This window comes from Silene latifolia, chromosome Y (assembly GCF_048544455.1).
Source record: "Silene latifolia isolate original U9 population chromosome Y, ASM4854445v1, whole genome shotgun sequence".
Classification (NCBI taxonomy): Eukaryota; Viridiplantae; Streptophyta; class Magnoliopsida; order Caryophyllales; family Caryophyllaceae; genus Silene; species Silene latifolia.
This window is the reverse complement of record NC_133538.1, coordinates 468,012,015-468,033,494: the sequence shown is the minus strand read 5'-3', so window position 1 is coordinate 468,033,494 and position 21,480 is coordinate 468,012,015.

Here is a 21,480-nt window from a genome sequence, read left to right as displayed (position 1 = left end):
CAACAACCAAAACAAAACTCGACATAAAACATGTTACTAACCCAAACTCATCCCGACAAACATACCGACACAACATACAAAAGGGTACAAAAACTCTTAAAAACTCTTTGCGATCATCTCCTACCCCCCTAAAAGAAACAAGGTTACGTCCCCGTAACCATACATACCTGATCAAAAAGGAAAGGGTAATGCTCTTTCATGGCCTCCTCTGGCTCCCATGTAGCTTCCTCGGTCTCGTGGTTAGACCAAAGGATCTTAAGCAAAACTGTCTCACCACTCCTAGTCTTCCTAACCTTTCGATCAAGAATCTGCTTAGGCACCTCAAGATATGATAAGGACTCATCTAGCTCTAAGCTCTCTGCCTCTAACACATGTGACGGATCACTCACATACTTCCGCAGCTGCGATACATGAAACACATTATGCACTCTCTCTAACGCAGCTGGTAAAGCCAGACGATATGCAACTTCCCCAACTCGCTCTAAGATCTCATAAGGCCCGATAAACTTCTGACTCAGCTTGCCTTTCTTCCCAAATCTCATTACTCCACGCATAGGAGACACTTTTAGAAGAACCTTGTCCCCAACCTGAAACTCTATATCTCGGCGATGTAGATCTGCATAACTCTTTTGCCTATCCTGAGCTGCTCTCATCCGTTCCCTGATCATCTTAATATGTTCAACCATCTCATGTACCATCTCTGGTCCTAAAACCACTGCCTCAGCACTATCGTCCCAACAAATCGGACTCCTACATCTCCTCCCATATAAAGCCTCAAACGGTGTCATACCAATACTAGTGTGGTAGCTGTTGTTGTAAGAAAACTCTATCAAATCCAACCTCTGTTCCCAGCTACCACCAAAGTCCATCACACAAGCTCGTAACATATCCTCAAGAGTTTTGATCGTTCTCTCTGTATGTCCGTCTGTCGCAGGATAAAATGTTGTACTCATCTTCAAAGTTGTTCCCAACGATTCCTACAACTCTTTCCAAAACCTTGATATAAATCTCGCATCTCTGTCAGACACTATGTCCTTAGGGACTCCATGTAACTTAAGCACGTTCTTTCGATAGGCCATAGCCAATTGTGCTTTAGTCCATGTATCTTTCATTGGGACAAAGTGAGCTGACTTTGTCAGTCGATCCACTATTACCCAAATCATGTTGTTACCCTGTTGACTCTTTGTCAAACCCACGATAAAATCCATAGAAATGGACTCCCACTTCCACTCAGGTACCGTTAAAGACTAAATCTTACCTTGTGGTCGTCGCTGTTCCCCTTTAACTCTCTGGCATGTCAAACAACGGGCCACAAACTCTGCTGTTTCTTTCTTCATCCCAGGCCACCAAAACGTGTTCTTCAAATCCTTGTATAGCTTGTCACCACCTGGATGTACTGAATATGGTGTACAATGTGCCTCTGTCATGATTGTCTTTTTCAGTTCCTCATCATTAGGGACACACCACCTACCATCGAACCTCAAACTACCATCTGTCTGAATGGAGAATCGAGACACTGTCCCTTTCTACTCCAAACTCTCCACTCAACCATCTTAGGATCCAACGCCTGTTTACCTCGAATATCCTCATAAAGATCAAGCACGCATCAAATCTCCCATGGCATCTCCTTTCTGCATCATATGTATCCCAAACCTCGCTACCTCATCTCTCAACCTCATCAAAGATAGAGCTGTACACAAAGAATGTACACTCTTCCTACTCAAAGCATCTGCAACAACATTGGCCTTCCCTTCATGGTAGATAATTTCCATATCATAATCGCCAATCAGCTCCATCCACCTCCTTTGTCTCATGTTCAACTCCTTTTGAGTGAAAATGTACTTGAGACTCTTGTGATCAGAAAATACCTTAAAGATTGCTCCATAAAGGTAATGTCTCCATATCTTGAGAGCAAACACCACTGCACCCAACTCCAGATCATGAGTAGGGTAGTTCTCCTCATAAGGCTTCAATTGCCTAGAAGCATAGGCAATCACCTTACCGTTCTGCATCAACACACATCCCAACCCATTCTTTGAGGCATCTGTATAAACCTCAAAGTTCTCGATCCCTTCAGGCAATGCTAAGATAGGAGCTGTGGTCAAACGCTCCTTTAATGTTTGGAACGCCGTCTCACAACTCTCATCCCAATGAAACTTGTTCTCTTTTCTCATCAACGCTGTCATCGGTCTAGCTATCTTGGAGAAATCTTTCACAAACCGTCTGTAGTACCCAGCTAAACCCAGAAAACTCCTGATCTCAGCAACATTCTTTGGTGCTTCCCACTTTGTCACTGCCTCAGTCTTCGCCGGATCCAAAGCTACTCCATCCTTAGAGATCACATGCCCCAGAAAAGCAACTTTCTCTAACCAGAACTCACACTTGGACAGCTTAGCATACAACTCATGCTCCCTCAAAGTCTGCAATACAATCCTCAGATGCTCCTCATGCTCCTCCTTAGTCTTGGAGTAGACTAAGATATCATCGATAAACACCACCACAAACTTATCCAAAAACTGTCTGAAGATCCTATTCATCAAATCCATAAACACTGCCGGTGCATTAGATAACCCAAACGGCATCACCACATACTCATAATGGCCATACCTCGACGTGAAAGCTGTCTTTGGTATGTCCACCTCTCTAATCTTCACCTGATGGTACCCCGACCTCAAATCAATCTTGGAAAAGACTGATGCACCACTCAACTGATCAAACAAGTCATCTATCCTTGGCAAAGGATACTTGTTCTTCACTGTCACTCGGTTCAGCTCTCTATAGTCTATGCACAACCTCAAACTCCCATCTTTCTTCTTCACAAAAAGGACTGGTGCTCCCCACGGCGATACACTTGGTCTAATGTATCCCTTCTCTATCAGATCATCTAACTGCTTCCTAAGCTCTTCCATCTCCTTAGGACCCATCCGGTACGGTGCCTTAGAGATTGGCCCCGTCCCCGGTTTCAACTCAACTGAGAAATCTATCTCTCTCTTCGGTGGCAACCCCGGAATCTCCTCCGGAAACACATCCTCAAACTCTCCCACCACTGGTATCTGATCAACTGTCAGGCTCTCTATCCGGTCATCTCTCACATGGCACAAGATCAAAGGAAATCCCTCCCTCAGATAAGACTTCAAAGTAACAGCTGCAATCAACTTAACTTTGGGTTTGACCAGAAACCCACGATAAGACACACTAACGCCCTTAGGACCTCTTAAAGACACTTTCTTTTGATGACAGTCTATCTTAGCTTTATACTTTCCCAACCAATCCATCCGAACTATCATCTCAAAACCGCTAAAAGGAAACTCTAGCAAGTCTACAGGTAGATCAACTTGCCCAACTATCATAGGTACATCCCTATCCGAACTATCATCTCAAAACCGCTAAAAGGAAACTCTAGCAAATCTTATGCATGCAAACTAAAATAGATAAGTGAAGAAATCATTTTCTCACCATATGAAATTCGGTCAAATGGGCACCAACAAGATCTCCTTCTTGTTAGTTCTTGAGCTTTCCAATATTGGATGAACAAACATGACCTCAAGGGATCAACTGATCACCACCGTGGCACGACAGTAATGTCAAACTCTAGCCAGCCAATCATTACTGATATGTGTGGACCAGTTGACTATATATGTAATGTATCATCCCTTTCGTATTCTTGGTATGAGATTTAATAATGATATTTAAATCATGTGATCGCACTATTGTTGAGGACACATTTCCCAACAATCTCCCACTTGTCCTCGACAAGTGTGCGTCACCAATTCTCTCGTCCTATTACTATCTCCCACTCAATGCAAGGTGTCTTTCGGGTCGTACTTGCAAGTGATCATATCGAGAGTGGTTTCCTCGATCTGGAGAATAACTGATTGACCGGATTTATCTATCATAGATACCTTCCGAGCGTGGCCACGCATTTCCAGTTCAGTACTCCTCGAGTGGCCCTGAGATATTGTTTTAACCCTGACAAGGGGGTGGACAATTCCTATTGCACTTATTCCCTTCGACTAGCCACAGCCATCATAACCCAAAATATGCCCATTTGACCCCATTTACGAAGGTCGTAGTAACACAAATCAAAGTTAATCTGAAACTATGTCATCTTAAGCGAACAGTCTTTAGTCAAAAGAATCGACTCATTAGAATACTATAGTAGCTCTCGCCACGACCAGGCTATATAAATTTGCCAGAACTCTATAAGCGGTCACTGCCCGACAAAGTGTTCCTAACAGTCTGCCTATGTGATCAACTAGTCATCTCACATGACTCTATGGCACTTGAACTTGCCATCAATCACATCACACTCTAGTCACTTCGAGACGTCACCTCATACAAGTGACTATGGGTGAATACAATGCTAATTCGTGTTCACTTTAACGGGGTTCAATTGTCTCTACAACCCGTTTGGATGTAACAAGGTATAATAAAAGAGTTTTAAAGTAAAACTCGAACGACAAATGCGAATATCACATATGAATAGTCAATGCCTGATTACTATTTTATGTTCTATAATCTAATTTGATCTTGTATGTAGTTGTTCATTTCAATTCAATTGAAATGACATGACTCATCATGTTTAGCCTTTGAGAAGGCTTTGGTTAGTGGGTTTTATCAATTTCTTGTACCTTACTTAACCTTACTACATACTCGTTCTCCTTTGTAATGTATACATTTGCATTACAAAACTTTTTGAGTACGTGTCGAGATCCAATCAAGACATAGGCCCTCTAGCCTAAGAATAGCTCCCATTGTTTTCACAGTGTGCAGGACTCATTCTCTTGCACATCTCATGATTGCAAGTGTACTCAATTTCCGTTATAAATATCTCTCATTGTTCTTTATTGCCTAGAACGATTCTAGAAAATCTATTTCTTAAATAACATAGCCACAATGGTATCTTAACCATCCTAATGTGTTTTGATTATGGTTTTGTCGGAAACCATGCGCAATCTCAATTGTCAATTGTCACTTGTGTAACACCCTTACACAAAATTGCATCATAAACACTTTGCTTTACTTCCTTAATGCTTCTGCAAGCACTTAAGGGTAATCTTTATGGCTTACTTGGTAAAGATTACTTAAATTCGATTTTGAAAACAACTCATCATACTCAAAGTATATGAAGTGTTATACATCATTACTCATTTAATTGATCCGGCAGCGGAAGCAAATGAAATCAATCAAATATGTTCAATTTAATTGAACCAGTCATGAATCTTATCAACATAAGACTTCTTATTGACGCTAATATCATGTGGATTTATCTTCATAAAACCGGATATTCAAGATGTATTATAATACTCTAAAAGTCTTAAATCACTCGCAATGATCAATATGTCATCCACATATAAGACTAATAAAAATTTCCGTAACTCCCACTAAACTCCATGTATAAACACAACTTCTCGACTTATCGAGTAAAGTTTTATAACATGATCAAAACATTGATTCTAACTCATTGATGTCCTACTTAAGACCATCTCTTAAGTTGCACATTATCTTAGGATTGCAAGAATCTATAAAACTCATGACATGTATTGAATACATTCCTTCTTTTGATGAAGTGGGTTTTAGATTCACATGTTGTATGCGTATCCTCATAATGAAACACAATCCCTAAGAAGATCCAAATAGACTTAAGCATTTCAATTAGTGCAAAACCCTTTGCAACCAATCTTGCTTTGAAATCTCTCTTTATTAGTACAAAACCCTTTGTCACTAATCAAGCCTTTTTATTTCGGATTTTCATTGCTCTAAGCTTGTATTGAGTTGTGACTTAAACACTCTCATGTCTTATGTAAGTCATATGTTCATTACTTTCCAGAAGTAATCAACTTGAATCAAACGATTTCTTTTGTAAGTTATAAGCTCTTTACTTTCTTAAAAGTAGCATGAATTCATCATCTTTAACAAGTGACGAATTTAACCTCCTAGGTTATGAAGAAATAATGTCTTACACAAAACGTCTCATGTAGCCAAGAAAGACCAGTTTCTTGCGACATAACATTCTCTGTGGCATTCTTTGTGGCTCTTGAATAATTTCTCCCACTCTGTCTTCTAGAAATAAACTTGTATTTTAGAAAGACAGTTTCACGAGCAGCAAACCCGTCGTACTCGTGATAATTGAAGAGGGAAAAATGAGCATTTGTTTCTTGTGAAAACTTACAAACATGGTACCCTTACAATTTCATATCTCATATGATTCGATTTAGTGGAAAAATAATTTAGACAAAAATGATAACATCCCCAAAAGGATCAAGTAACTCAAAGTAACTTGATTGAAGTCCAAACCATATCGAATAGCATTTGATTTCTTATCCAACCACACATTATTCCATAATGCGTGCTAAGAGAGATTAACTTGTGATACTATATCACATTTCCTTTGGCTTATATCAAAGTCTTCACTTTGATAATCCCATCATGACTAAATCGTGATTCCTTGAACTCTTTAAACTTCTTCAAAGATTTTTCTATTTACCTTATTAACTGAACACATTAGCGTCAACTTAAATCGTTGGTAAAAGAAAATGATCAACCTATTTTGGATCGATGATTTACAACCTCGATCTCCTTTTCAACCAAAAGGCACGAGACATCTTGCTTTGAATACAAGATACGCATATACCATTAACAAACTAATGGTTTCAAGAGTACTTGATAACTCTTTGCGTTCATCATTCCAAAATTTAAGGTTTAATCTTGGGTTACCAATTTTAATCTTATATCATCTACATGATATATCATTCTAGTTTGGTTTGGATATAATCACCTTGATAATGGGCTAGCCATACATCAGATCGTGGTGTATAGGGTCACAAAAGTGAAAACCTCTTTTGTATCTTAACAAGTTTATATTCTTATTTAGAGTTTATGCACTTAATAGTCACAATTAAGTACAACTTTAAATCCAAAAACTAGATTGAGTACACAATTACTCTATCTCTCGACATTATTGTTGCTAGTCGTCATATTCTAATCATATTATGTGTCGAATACAATGATAAAAACCTCCATTGGTTTCTAATATTGACGAAGTGGTACTAGCAAAATTTATGTTTAATCAAATAAAAATTTAAAAAAGAAGGTCCCATTAGATGTCCCACAACTAACTTGTTGATTCTTCAATAATTTGGGGTAGTTTCCTTTCTTGTGTCCAACATTTAAGACGATGGAAACTTTATTGGTCGGGATTGATAGGTTTAGTATCGTCATTTCTCAATAACTTTACTTTTAACATTACCTTGTATCAATTCCATTATTATCTTTACTTCTTGAACCTCGTCTTCATCTTAACGGTTTAAGAGAATGCTCCCACTCATTTCAATGAGTCTTTGCTTTGAGAAGCAAAATTGAATTCATGAAGATTACTCTTCATTTGTTCGTTTTAGTCTTAAAACTTTCATTGAAGTGGTTGCGTTATTTTGGTCAATTTTGATTTCCAACAAATCTAGTTACCAAAATTAGAAACAATTCATTGTAAGTAGATGTGTTAGTCAAGAATCAAAAACCTGTTTGATAATGAATAACTTTAATCTATACTCTTTACAAGAGATCCTTAGCAATGGTTCATTTGAGGTTTTAGAAGCAAATTCATATTTGTCTTTAGTTACGATGTTTTAATGGAGATTTTGAAAAATCGAAATGATATCGTATATGAATTGTGGTAAAGAAATAGAACAATATAATAACGGAACAGTGGAAAACTTAACATTTATCGTATTAATAATACTTGTAAATAACAAGTAAAGCATTTACATAGTGACCTCTACCCAACTATGATAAATGATTCCAAGATCCAAATTCATATTAACTTGGGGCATGGTGTGCCGAAATACCCCTCATCAATATAACTCGGTGGATTAACTCTTTAATCGATTCTACTTTTAGAACTCTTGGTCGATAAAATTACATTAATATTTTATCTCTAGCCCGAAACACATCCGGAAATACGTCGTGAATACTTTCGTTGAGTTCAACCCAAATTTCGACTAAATGTGTCCGTGATCCAAACCCATGTCAACTTAGGGCACGGTGTGCCGAAATACCCTTTATTAACATAAATTCGGTGGATAGACATTTATCACCCCACTTCACCAACGTAACAAGGTTTGTCTTACGGTAAAGCCGCTCAACTCCCTTAAAACCGGTACTTCATGGGTTTCTAATTTTTGGTAAGGCTAAGTCTCAATTGTTTATTTTAGCGAGAGGTCATGTCAATTTATTATCTATCACGTTTTAAGTGAACTAAAGTGGTGAACTACGATAATTATAATTGACACGGTCGATAAACTCGATAAAAAGATAATGCATGTTTTAGTTATGGCGATTTAGTGAATGCATGCGACATATAAATAAAATGCAAAGCATAAATTAAATCCTAGTATGGCCTTCCTAAAATAGAAAAACTATTTAACTATTACATATTCGGAAACCAACTCCATTGGTCCCTTGAACTTCGGTTCTTGGAACGCATCTCGAGGTAACACCGTCTTTATGTATCGTCTTCCTTGAGTGACACCGACTTCAAGGAACTCCGAAATAATAAAATTACATAACAAATTACATAATTTCCTATTATACATTTGTAATTAAAATAAAAAATAAATCTATTAAATTACAAAACGGTGATACGAGATCACAATAAATTACAACCGAATCGATATTCCCATACATTTCGGGTAATATCAATTAAAACTAAGGTCATACTAAGTAAAAATTACATAATTCAAAATTACATAAAATAAAATTATGACAATCATAAATAAAATGCAGCATTATAATATGTATGAACATGCCCAATTTTATGCTAAATCGCCTTTAAGGAGCCAATATAGTATATTTAACGGTTTTTACGGATTTGCGTGATTCAACCTTTTAAAATCACAATAAATTACATAAATTCATATTTATGCACAAGTTAATTACCCTAACCAACTTAGGACTCAAAATTAGTCTCCACTAACTATTTGACCATAATTAACTCATACTACTAAAATTGTTCATTAATGGACCTAAAATTACAATAAAAATGCTATAAGCTTCAAATAAATCACAAAAATTTCAAATAAATTCAAATTTTGAAATTTAAACTCATGAACATTCTGGAGAAATACCATGACACTCATAATGTTCAAAAACTTAGGTTAAAAATTTCGAAAGTTATCGGGAAAAACAATGTTGCGGTTTATCGGATTTATTAATAAAAATCATAAAACATGAGAAAAATTATATTCATCAAATTTTCAATTTTAGATCTGAAAAAGATAATAAAATACAACATGTGACGTTTTTCCTTAGTCATGAAGTATGTTTTAGCAATTATTCACTAATTAAGTCACTATTTATGCTATTTTTCATCAAAAATCCATAAATCATGCATGAAGACTTCATTATAGCCTATTATTTTACACACATCTTGTACAATTTCATGTGACAACATACTAAATTTCTATGACCAGATTCGAAATATTTCTCATATTAACCTATTTATCATTTAAATTCGATTTTTAACATGAAAAATCCATATTTTGAGCATAAAAACTCGAAAATTTCTGAAAATTTCCAGATCATCTAAAAATAATATATGTGAAAACATATCCAAAAACCACTGGAAAATTCGAAGTTTAGCTAATTTTCGTCCCAAAATGACATTTTTATCATAAAAATCACATTTTAATGCCAATATTATATAAAATGAACAATAAAATCCATAAATTAAACCAAAATATCCTAAAACATTTTAGGACCAGAAACTTTAACATGCATAAATTTATTTCGTGATATATCATAATAACACAAATTTATAAGTTTTATATGTTAATCGTATAACTCGAAAAAACAATAACCGATTTGCATGCAAACAACCTTATGCTCTTGATACCGCTTGTTAGAAATCTATATCTCATTATACAACATATTCTTATATGTTTCAAATTTATTTAGTCATAAAATAAATTGCAAATCTTATGCATGCAAACTAAAATAGATAAGTGAAGAAATCATTTTCTCACCATATGAAATTCGGTCAAATGGGACCAACAAGATCTCCTTCTTGTTAGTTCTTGAGCTTTCCAATATTGGATGAACAAACATGACCTCAAGGGATCAACTGATCACCACCGTCGCACGACAGTAATGTCAAACTCTAGCCAGCCAATCATTACTGATATGTGTGGACCAGTTGACTATATATGTAATGTATCATCCCTTTCGTATTCTTGGTATGAGATTTAATAATGATATTTAAATCATGTGATCGCACTATTGTTGAGGACACATTTCCCAACAAATATGACTCGAAGATACAAACGACTGAGACGCCCCCGAATCAAACAAAACAAAGGTATGAATACCGTTAACAAGAAAAGTACCAGTGATAACGTGTGCATCATCTTCAGCTGCTTTCTTCTCCATCATGAACAGCTTTCCACTGGTCTTCTGTCCACCTCCCTGGACAGTGCTGGCTGATGTGGTCGGCTTAGCACCCGACCCTTGATTGTTGTTGTTGTTCGTCGGTGGTTTTTGATAAGAATTACCGCTGTTGCGGTTACCTCCACTCTGATAGCTCTGACTTCCCCGGTTTGACCATAATCCAGTCGGTCTATTGCTCGCATAGCTCTGCGCAGGTCTCTGGAAAGTTCCAGGTGCACTTGTGCACTCATGTCTCTTGTGGCCTACGCCACCACAACTATAGCAGGTCATTCCCCAACTACCACTAACACTTCCACGGCCACGCCCAAAGGAAGCCCCAGCACTGAACCCTGACCCAGAAGAAAACCCTCTAGTTTGATTGTGGTTGCCTTTCTTGTGACTAGATTGGCCACCACCCTCACTCTCAAACTTTCTTTTCTCAACACCCACTCTCTCCTGAGCCATCTCTACTAACCTCTCGGCTCTTCCAGGCTCTCTCATAAGCTTCCTTAACGTCGCAAGGATTCCCACTGTAACTTATCCATGATCTTAGGGGGTCGAACCCCTCTCAAACCTCGGCGCCGGGTTCTCCTCACTCAAACCCATATCCTCGGATACCTAGACTTCTCATTAAACCGCTGTAGTCCTCGGCCACAGACATGTCAGATGTCATCTTAAACCCATCGAACTCCTCTCTCAACTTACTCCTCACATGCTCCGGTACGAACTCTTTTCTCATAGCCTTACGAAACTCTTCCCAAGGTATACCAGGTAAACCTTGGTTCGCATACAACTCCTTAGCACTCACTTTCACCATATCCCACCACTTGCCAGCTGCTTCCCTCAGGTAGAATGCAGCTTGTTCTACTCTCATCTCATCAGGACAGTGAACCAAATCTAGTATGTTCTCCATCTCTCTATGCCAGTTATCAAGAAGGTTAGGCTCCCCAACCCCCTTGTACTCTTTCGGGTTAAACCTCGCTATATAGAGGCTGATTTTAGAGTGATCAACCTCCTTCTCCTTATCCTTATCCTTATCCTTTCCCACCGTCTTTAAAGCCTCCGTAAGAGCATCCTGATGCTCCAACATCTTAACGATATCATCTATGTTCATAAGCTCAGCTCTCGCATACAAAGCATTCTTCTTGGGCGGCATCTTGAAACTATATCAGAAAAGGGGTGGATATAAACATACGTACCAAAACCTCAAAACACGAAAGCAAGTTGCCCAGGACATACTCGATCGAGTTCCATAACCTACTCGATCGAGTAGCAGGCTACTCGATCGAGTGCCCAACATACTCGATCGAGTGCCCCGACTACAGACCTAAAACAGACCTTCTGACCTCTAACATACTCGATCGAGTAGCCCGGCTACTCGATCGAGTGACCCCCTACTCGATCGAGTGCCCGAGGTACTCAATCGAGTGCCCAAAAACACGATTCTGGATTCAAAATCATCAAGTACCCACCCGATCAAGTCAGTCCCACTCGATCGAGTCATGCTAACTCAAAAAACGCTACCCGCATGTTATATCATATTCCAACATTATAAACAACTTTATAAATCCCAACATTATATCATAACTAAGCATATAATGCTACACAACTCTTCATACGATCAACGAAATAACTCTATCATAAACGCCACATAGTAAACATGCATCATGCTTCTCATTCCAACATCAGTTCTATATATCTCATCAATCTTTCTTTCACATTCTCAACTTTCTACTCCCAACATCCAACAATTACACATACTTCATCACATCCACACACAAGCTAACAAACAACGCATACGACCTCGACATACACCCCCCATGTGACCGGTTCAAAATTGTAGGGCAAGTTCGCGACTTCAGGACGTCTCCCAAGCCTTTGCATTAGCTCCTACAACCTTTACCCGTGGTTCATTTTAATTGACTCCCTATATTCATTAGATTTATTGGTTACAGGTTTCAGGATCGTCTCTCTGATACCATTTGTAACACCCCCATACTCCAAGTGCCTTACCAAGACCACTCAGGTATAAGGATACTACCATCTCGGTTACCCGAGGCATGATAATCATAAGACAATAACGAAACAACATTTAATAGTATAACTTTAGTGAAAAGTACTAACCAAGCCAAATCCCAAAATACGGGTACAAGTTCTCAAACCATCTGTCTAATCAACTAAATGTAAAGTTTATTAAACGACTAAGCTACGAAAGTGGAAGACTTCTATCATCCGACGGTGGCAATCCCAAAGAATCCCATGTGACTCAACTCAAACTGCTCAATTTACTCGCTCACCATCCCCGAATGGATCACCGCAAGTTTTACAAACAACAACACGGGTCGATTAATCACACAATCTATATATATATCAACAATACGATAAACAGATATCTCACACCGTCACACACACAATCACATCGGTCCCATCAATCTCAATCACCGATCGTCCATTGGACCACCACCCGATGGGGGGACCGCACCGTACCCACCAAATCCCCGCTCCTCATAATGAGCGATAACCCTGTATATTAATGTGCACATCCCCTTCCGTGGCGGGTTCCACGAAGGGCGAAACTAGGGCGTGAAGCCACTCCCGCAAGTGACTCCACTCGGTGAGAACGCATCTCGAGAACCAGAGACAAACAATCACAATCACAACCGTCACAATACAATTACTATATTATTCAATCAACCACAACACATCAACATCACATTATGGGACTAATACGAGTAGGAAATCCTACCCGGAAAGCACAACTATCGACGGTCTCAACAAATTTGTATCAAAAAGCCTCTTTTACAAAACCTCCTCCTATCATACAAACACATAAACACTACCAAATCACAATCTACACAAAACCCCCAAATCCCCATATTAGGGTTTAAACAACTTAAAGGAAATACTATAAAAACGGTACATAGGTCTTACCCTCGACGCAAGGATCTCGGTATAAACGAACGATGAAATCCGACCTTCCAAACTTCCGGATTTGCTAACAATGCGATTAAAGTGAAGAACGTACTTTGCTTTCTCTCTTGACAGTAATTTAGGTTTTGAAAAGTGTTTAGAACAATGACGGAAAAGATTATATACCTTAATCGCATGATTAACAAAACCCGAGAAATAACTCCCCGTAAACCGGCTACTCGATCGAGTAGTTAAGGTACTCGATCGAGTGCCCCCTTACTCGATCGAGTACCCAACAGGTCAGAAACTATTTTAAAACGCAACTCACCCTTACTCGACAGAGTAAGGCCTACTCGATAGAGTACCCAAAGGCTCATAAATAAGGAGTATTACAGTCTGCCCTTCTCTTCTCCCTTTGCATTCTAGACCACGTTCTTACTTTTTGGCGTCTACATGCTTGAACATTCGACCACGTAAGCTCCGATCCTTCTGAGTACCAGCCTCGTTTGCATGACCGACCAATTTGACCAACTCCACATCAATCAATTTAATTAATCTTAATCGTTTTCCTCTTACGAGGGCACTTTCGTTACATTCGAGTCGAGCATCACTAAAACATAAACTTAGTTCATCTCGTTTTGTCAAACATGTAAGTCTGAGGGTGTAAATCTCTCTTTATTTATCGTTATTTACTTTTTGTATCATCATGTAAGGTTTATGTCGAAAGCACTTCTAAAACCGATTTATAAAACCATGTTTAAAACCCTTTTTACGGATTACCAGAAGATAACCGTCGAGAAAGGACGCAGCAACTGCTGCGCCTCTTCGAAGGGACGCAGCACCTGCTGCGCCTCTTCGTGAGGCTGCCGCAGTTCCTGTTTCCTTTCTTCTTCCTTCGTCCTCTGTAAATTCGTTTGCTTTTATTTGTTTTCGTTTGTTTTCCTCAATTCTTTGACGTACAATCACAATAATTTCACATGTATATTGTTTAAACATCATTAATACGTTTATTTAATCAGTAAATTCGACTTAAATCCCTTATAATCCAATATTTGCGGGTTTTCGTCATTAAAGTCAATCCGGGATGTAGAAATTCGATTTGTTCATATTGAGTTTCTGGAATTCGACCTTTGATATATTTCCATCCGTCTATTGTCTATTCGTCATTAGTTCGTCATTAATTCATCATGTTTAACCTATTTAGTTCACCTATGTCACTAATCAATCTTTCATCCATGTAAACAATTCATTTGTATTCGTCTCATCCATGTTTTGTTGCTTTTATGACTCATTCACATGTAATTAATGTATTAAATCACTTCCATCCGAGTTAATATCATAATCAATCCTTAAATTCACCGATTAACATTAACGATTTGCAGTTCCGGCTCCACATCCAGAACTCACCCTTGGAACAGACGCGGCAAGAATCGCGCGCTTTTTTCCAAAGGGCGCGATCTCTTCGCGATCGTTCCAGGTTGATTGCTGTCTCTGAACTTCCGTTCTGCCTTGACCTGATTAATTAGTTTACGTAGAATTAACTATTAACCGTATTATCACCTACTGATTTGTTCGTTGATTTATTCCTTTATTCGTTTTCTCAAATTATCCATTTTAGGAGTATTTTCGACATAAATCGCTAAACCCGATGTAATTATTGTAATTTTTTTATTGTAATTTTCTTTTATTGTATTTCAACGTATTTTGTATCATTTGTATGTTTTCACATGTAATTGAACCTTAATCCCAACTTCGACCCAATTGTTTGTTAAATTACGTGTTAACCGACTTAGTATTAATTCTCACATGCTAGGATTAATTTATTGGATGTTGCATTGCATGCATATAATCGACAGTATATCAAGTATAGACGATTTTCCCTAATCATTAGTAGAGGCCGCTATCGAGGCGGGGGGGGGGGGGGGGGTTAGGTGTTCGATCAAAAGAGCTTCCTAATACGTACCCTCGCCCCTTACTCCATCCAGATCTCTGTGAACATCCTTGTTCATTGGCATCCACGAGAGTCATTCTAGACATAGAATGCTAAGGGTAACGAGTTCTTGGTGTTCATGTCACTACTTTGTGTCTTGACATGGCACAAGGTATTCGAACGGTTCCAATTTCCCATAAAAATTGGTGGCGACTCCACAAATGCAAACGCTTGTTTCCCAAGCGCCCCCGTGGCCCCATGTCCACAAGTAACACCATGCCCTCTACTAGCTCTACTGTTACCCCATCCCTTTCTGAGATGGTGGTCCCTGCTGCTGCCACCGTCACTAGCCCTACTGTTCCTGATGTCGCTACCACCACTGGTACTGTCCCTTCCTCGGTGACGACCCCTGCGGCGTCGTCACCATCTGTCACAGCTGAGTTCACATACGCACTTGTTCCCAGCCGGCCTGTCACAGGCCGTGCTACTACTGCTGGCCGAGGGCGGGGTCGAGGTAGAGGTCCTCCTATTTCTGGACGCGCCACTGCCACGTTCCGGGCAGACAGCTCCTTGGACCCGCTCCCTGACTATCCTGAGGTACGTTTCGTGAACTCTTTCCATCGTAAACGTTTTAAAAATTTGATGTGATGTGACATTACTTATACTAAATTCCTGTGTCGGACTACACTTGAGAGACTGGGGATTTATGAGCCTGTTGCCAAGTTGTTGAACGGGATGGGGATGACTGGGTTGACCACCATGCACGCACTGACATACGAGCAGCTCACACTTGAGTTTTTAAGCTCGTTTACCTTTTCAGCTGGTGCCTACGACACTGACCCGACGAGCTCTTGTGTCTCCTTTAGGCTGTTTAACCAGACCACTACCTGGACCTTAGCAGAGTTTGGGCAGCGGCTAGGTTTGTCTTCCCACGGTGACGTGGACCCTCCTCGGAAGGTCCTGCGTTTACTTTGGCCTACCTTGGCACAGACACCCTATGAGGAGCGTAGACTGGCTCACATTCATCTACCCCTGGCCCGTTACTTTTTGCGTCTCATTGATGGGACGATTTTTGGCCGCACGGAGCCCAACAACATTAATTACACTGAGTTGTCGATTTTAGGGGGCTATCTGAACATTGATAGCACTGGCCCCTTCGTTCTTAACATTTCTTATCTGACATCTAAACATTTTAACGAGGTTGGGCAGAAGGTGTCGGGCACGATTTCTTGTGGAGGCATAGCCTCTTTTATTGCCCGTTCCCTTTACAGTGATTTCCCCAGAGGCTTGACACACTTAGATAAGGAGGCGGATTTGGATGTTAACGCCCTTTTGGCGATGTTTTGGTTAGCTTCAGACCATCGGACCTAGAAGATTGGTCGTTCCAGGTCCGTGACCTTACCCTATCTCGACCTATCCCGTCTTATACCTTTGACCACTTTGTCGGGTAGGTTACCTCCACCTCTACCTTCTTACCACCTTCCACTCTTTGCTCCCACTACTTCCGCTCCTAAGAAGCGGAAGAGACTTGAGACCGGGGAGGGGTCCACACCGACTGAGGCTGGCCGGACGTCCACGCCCACGCCTACACCGACCCCTATCCCTACACCTTCTGTTACACAGCCGGTCCTTCCGGCTAATTTTGTTCCTCCTACTCCCTTTGTGGCGCCTGAGGTCATGGACCAAGGGCGTCGTGACGGTTTGCTGCTTGAGATGTGTACCAGGGTAGCTCGTATGGAGCGGGACCAGGCACTTGACTTGTTCCCTCTATACGAGTATCACATGAGGAGAGGACGTCCCGTCCCAGACGGCTGGCCACACCCTTCCTTCTACCGGTTCCCGGCGGAGAGGTAGCCGCAGCCAGAGAGCGAGGCGGACACAGCTGAGCAGGAGGTGAGAGCCCGAGCTGAGGAGGGTAGGAGACGGGAGCAGGAGCGAGATCCTGACTACACGGTGGTCACGGAGGAGGAGAAGGGTGACGAGTAGCTTTTGGTCTACTCACTTCCTCAGTTTCTGGCTGGTTTGGGGAAGTTCGCCTATTTTGTATGTATTTCTACTGTTTTCTTTTATTTTCATCTCCTTTATTTCTTTATTGCTTTCATTCATTTATTGGTTGTTTTATCCCGTTCCCCTATATATATACTACTGGTGTATGCTGGAGGACAACGAGGGCGTTGTCCGTTTTGGTTTGGGGAGGGTATTGCATCCTTTGAGTCTGCATTTGCATTTGTTTTGCATTCACGTTTATTTTTCTGTTTGCATCGTATTTTCTTTCAAATTAATAAAAAAAATCAAAAAAATTCGAAAAATTCGAAAAATCAAAAAATCACGTTTCATTTTGCATATAGGTCGAGTCGGAATGGTAGATTTCCATGATGATATTGCACTTTAACTTGTCATTTCATTTGAGCCTTGCATCTAAGTGGCAGTTATTAATTTTGTCATGCGCATAGTCTACGAGTTAGTGTCAAAAATACAGTTGATCATATAGACTTGACCTGATAAAATTGGCAAACTACTTTAAAATTTCTGAGTTATTAGAGCCATATAACTGGTGTCATTCATGATCAGTTCATGTAGGAATTTGAGTGTAGTTACTCCTTGCATAGCATGTTCATCATTTTTGCACTTTTATGACATTCGATTGCTTTTTACTTGCATAAATTCGGGTTTGTGGTTGGTGTCACATGCAGGGAGGTGCTTACAATTTCCCCTTTCTTTCATTTCACCCAATTAGCTCCACTTTAGCCAAACGTAGCCTTTTTGACCCATTAACTACACCCAAATTAAGCCTGCCAGTCAAGCTAGTTTAGTGTACTTTTTGTGGTATATATCTCAATGTTGCGAGTTGGTTTGCTCTTATTCATATGGAGTTGGTAGAAAAGAAAGAAAAGCGGGCAAGAAAATGAAAAAGGCATGAAAGAAATGAAAAAGAAATGAAAAAAAGAAAAAAAAAACGTGAGAAGCAGAAAAAGAAAAGAAAGAAAAAAAAAAAGATGGAAAAGAAGAAAAGAAATAGACCATATTAAAAAAAAGGAAGTTTGTGACTGTCTTATTCCTCCGTTTTATTCATATCTCTTTGAGGAGATTGTGTATATGGTTAGTGAGCTTTGTGTCAAAGAAGGGCAGTTGTGTTTGATCTCGTAATCAGCTAAGAATTGGATGTTCTTATATGGTCCTGTCTAGGTGCTAGCTTGACGCTTTACCTCCATATTTCCATAATCTATTTTGCCTTTTCTTACCAGTGGCCTCACTTTCCCATATCTATTGTAAGCCCTCGGCTATGACGGACATTGTTGGTTGGAATGTATGTATGGTAACTAGAATCGTATATCATTTTAGCTGCATGCATGTCTATGTGGGTCGCAGTTTAGGTGAGTGACTGTTTTCCTCTTCTTCTCTTACACATATACTTTCACCCTTTGCTTCATGAGAGAAGAGTGATGCGTGAGAGTCCGATTTTTAAGGGGCTTGCAAGGTCGAAATGTCAGCTTATTTATAGACACCATACAACTCGTTTGCGTTTAACTATTGTAGCTATAACTGTTAGTTTTGATTGCATTAAAATGGCTTAAGTGGACAAGTTATAGCTAGCTCTGAGTTTTCATATCCATTCCATTAGTTTGCATTTAGTTTACTCGAGGACGAGTAATGGTTCGGTTTGGGGAGATTTGATACGTGCAATTTATATAGACTTTTTAGCCTCTTATTGCACGCATTTCTATGCCATTTTTATTGCTTTGTATTGCAAAATGCCCTGAATTGGCTACTTTGGTTTGTTTTGTCTTAATTGCAGAATTGGACCTAAAAGTAGTGGAATCGTGCCTTAGTCGTCCCACTTAGCATGCATTTTAAGGGGACGGAGATTTAGAGCAGAAGACGTACCTCGGGAAGCGTGAAGGAAGGTCTTTGGAAGCTAACCAGACGAGTTTCAGGCTGATTCAGTGGATATCTACTCGATCGAGAGCTTTTAGAGCTCGATCGAGTCGTTTGGCAGTTGCAGGAGTTCAATCGAGTGGTTTCTATGCTCGATCGAAGGGAGCTAACTTGGAAGTGTTCGATCGAGAGCTGCTTTTGCTCGATCGAACGGTTTTGCTGAAGATTCACTCGATCGAGTAGTTTGAAAAGGCTCGATCGAGTGATTAGCTATAGTACACGGGTTAAATATTCCGTGTTAGGTTTATTTTGCTAATAAATATGCTTCCCTATATAAGGGAAGTCGTCATTAGGTCATAAACATACTTTCATACTCTTAAACACTGCTTTGGCTCTTAATTACTGCGGCTATTTTAGTTCTTTACGCCGGATTCGCACTTTTGTAATCTCTCTTTCTCTTAACCTTAATCTAATCTTTTGCTCGCTCTAATTATTGTTCTTCTTTATTTCATTGCCTCTTGATCTTTATTCTTTTGTTATCATTGCTAGTATTACAAGTCTTCTTTATTATCTCTTTAGTATGTCTTCTCCTAGCATATTCATCGTTATTGTTGTTAAATACGATAGCATGAGTAGCTAAACCCTTCTATGTTAGGATTAGGGGAGCCATGGTAGTAAAGTGACGATGTTGTGAATAGACTAGATGATTAATTGTGAGAATCTGTGACCATAGCAATATAACTGTAATATGTTTAGTTGAGTGCACGCTTCTAAATAACTTTAATCTGGGTAAATTCGCTCCTAGATCGGAACATTGGAGAGAACAGACCTGCTATGAACAGTAGACTACCCTAATGAGGACGGAAGTTAAGTTAGTTGTAATTTAGGGTGGATAGCGGACCGGAAGGACCTTTCCCTTGCCCTTCTCACAGTAGATCGTCTAGACTATTTATATCCGAGTTAGTGAACTGCCATGGTGAACCAAAATCCTGACATATTTCTCCTTATCTGATCACATGTTAGCTTTTTCTTACTTTTATTTCTCTTGTCTTTACTTCTCTTCCCTTATATCTTCTGTAGTTTAGAAAACAAATTTAAAACCCTCAATTGTGACCTGACAGACGTACTTAGCAGATAGATACATAGCAGATAGATACATAGCCAACCTGTGGAGATCGACTCTACTTACCGCTAGTTTCTGTTAGTTGTACTTAGGTAATTATTTTTGGTACTTGACGACCGTATCAATAGATCGCCAATACCCTATTCAATACGCCCTTAATAGGTCTAGGAGTCCAACTACCCCAATTTTTAAGATTCAAAGAAATATTTTAATCAAATGGAATAATTCCAAAGAATGGGAAAGAATAACACAATAAGCTCATTTAGAAAAATCATTCCGTATATATAAAAGGTTTTTTTGGTCAAACACAACTTTTAAATTTTTTTTCCCAAACACCACCTTTAAAAAAAAAGTTTGTAAAGCACAATCTTTAATAACTTTTTTTGTCAAACACGACATTTTGGCAGGACGACTCCGCATTTTGGCCAAAGTTTGACAATTTGCAATGGAGTGATCTTTGACCAGCCTTACTTTACACATCAATAGACCCCACATAAGGCCACGTATCACCACCATATTTATAACCTCTGAAAAACATATACTCCCAACTTTCCAACGAGTCTAAGAACACCTCGAATCGACCTTGTTTGATATCTCAAATGTCGACTGAAAGTCACTCCATTGCAAGTTGTCAAACTTTGGCCAAAATGCGGGTCCTCCTGCCCAAATGTCGTGTTTGACAAAAAAAAAATTATTAAAGGTTGTGTTTTACAAAATTTTTTTATTAAAGGTGATGTTTGGAAAAATTAGTTTTTTTAAAGGTTGTGTTTAACAAAAACCCTATATAAAAAATTCGAACGTTTTTATTAGTTGTGGTGTCAAAACCGAAACCAGGTCCGATTTTAATAGGACTAGCAGTCCACCAGGCAGTCATGCACCAACAGAGCAAGCATTGTTGATAGAGAAAGGCTCGTGGTTCCGTTGGATTTTCACGGTCTCTACCAAAAACTATGTTGTTTCTCCACCTCCATATCCACCAACAAGTAACAACGAAGTAAATTGGCCTCATTACTAGCACAATTAGATAACCAGAGGAGAGCTGTAGAAAGAGTGATTAGAAGGTGAAACCCCGATCAAATCCCATATTTATCTTGAAATTGGGCAAGAGTGTAAAAGGTGATCAGAAGTCTCTTCTTCATCAAGACAACATGGACACATGAGATTGTCAGCCATATTCCTCTTTACTCGGTTAACATTCACCATTAAACGATCATGAGCTGCG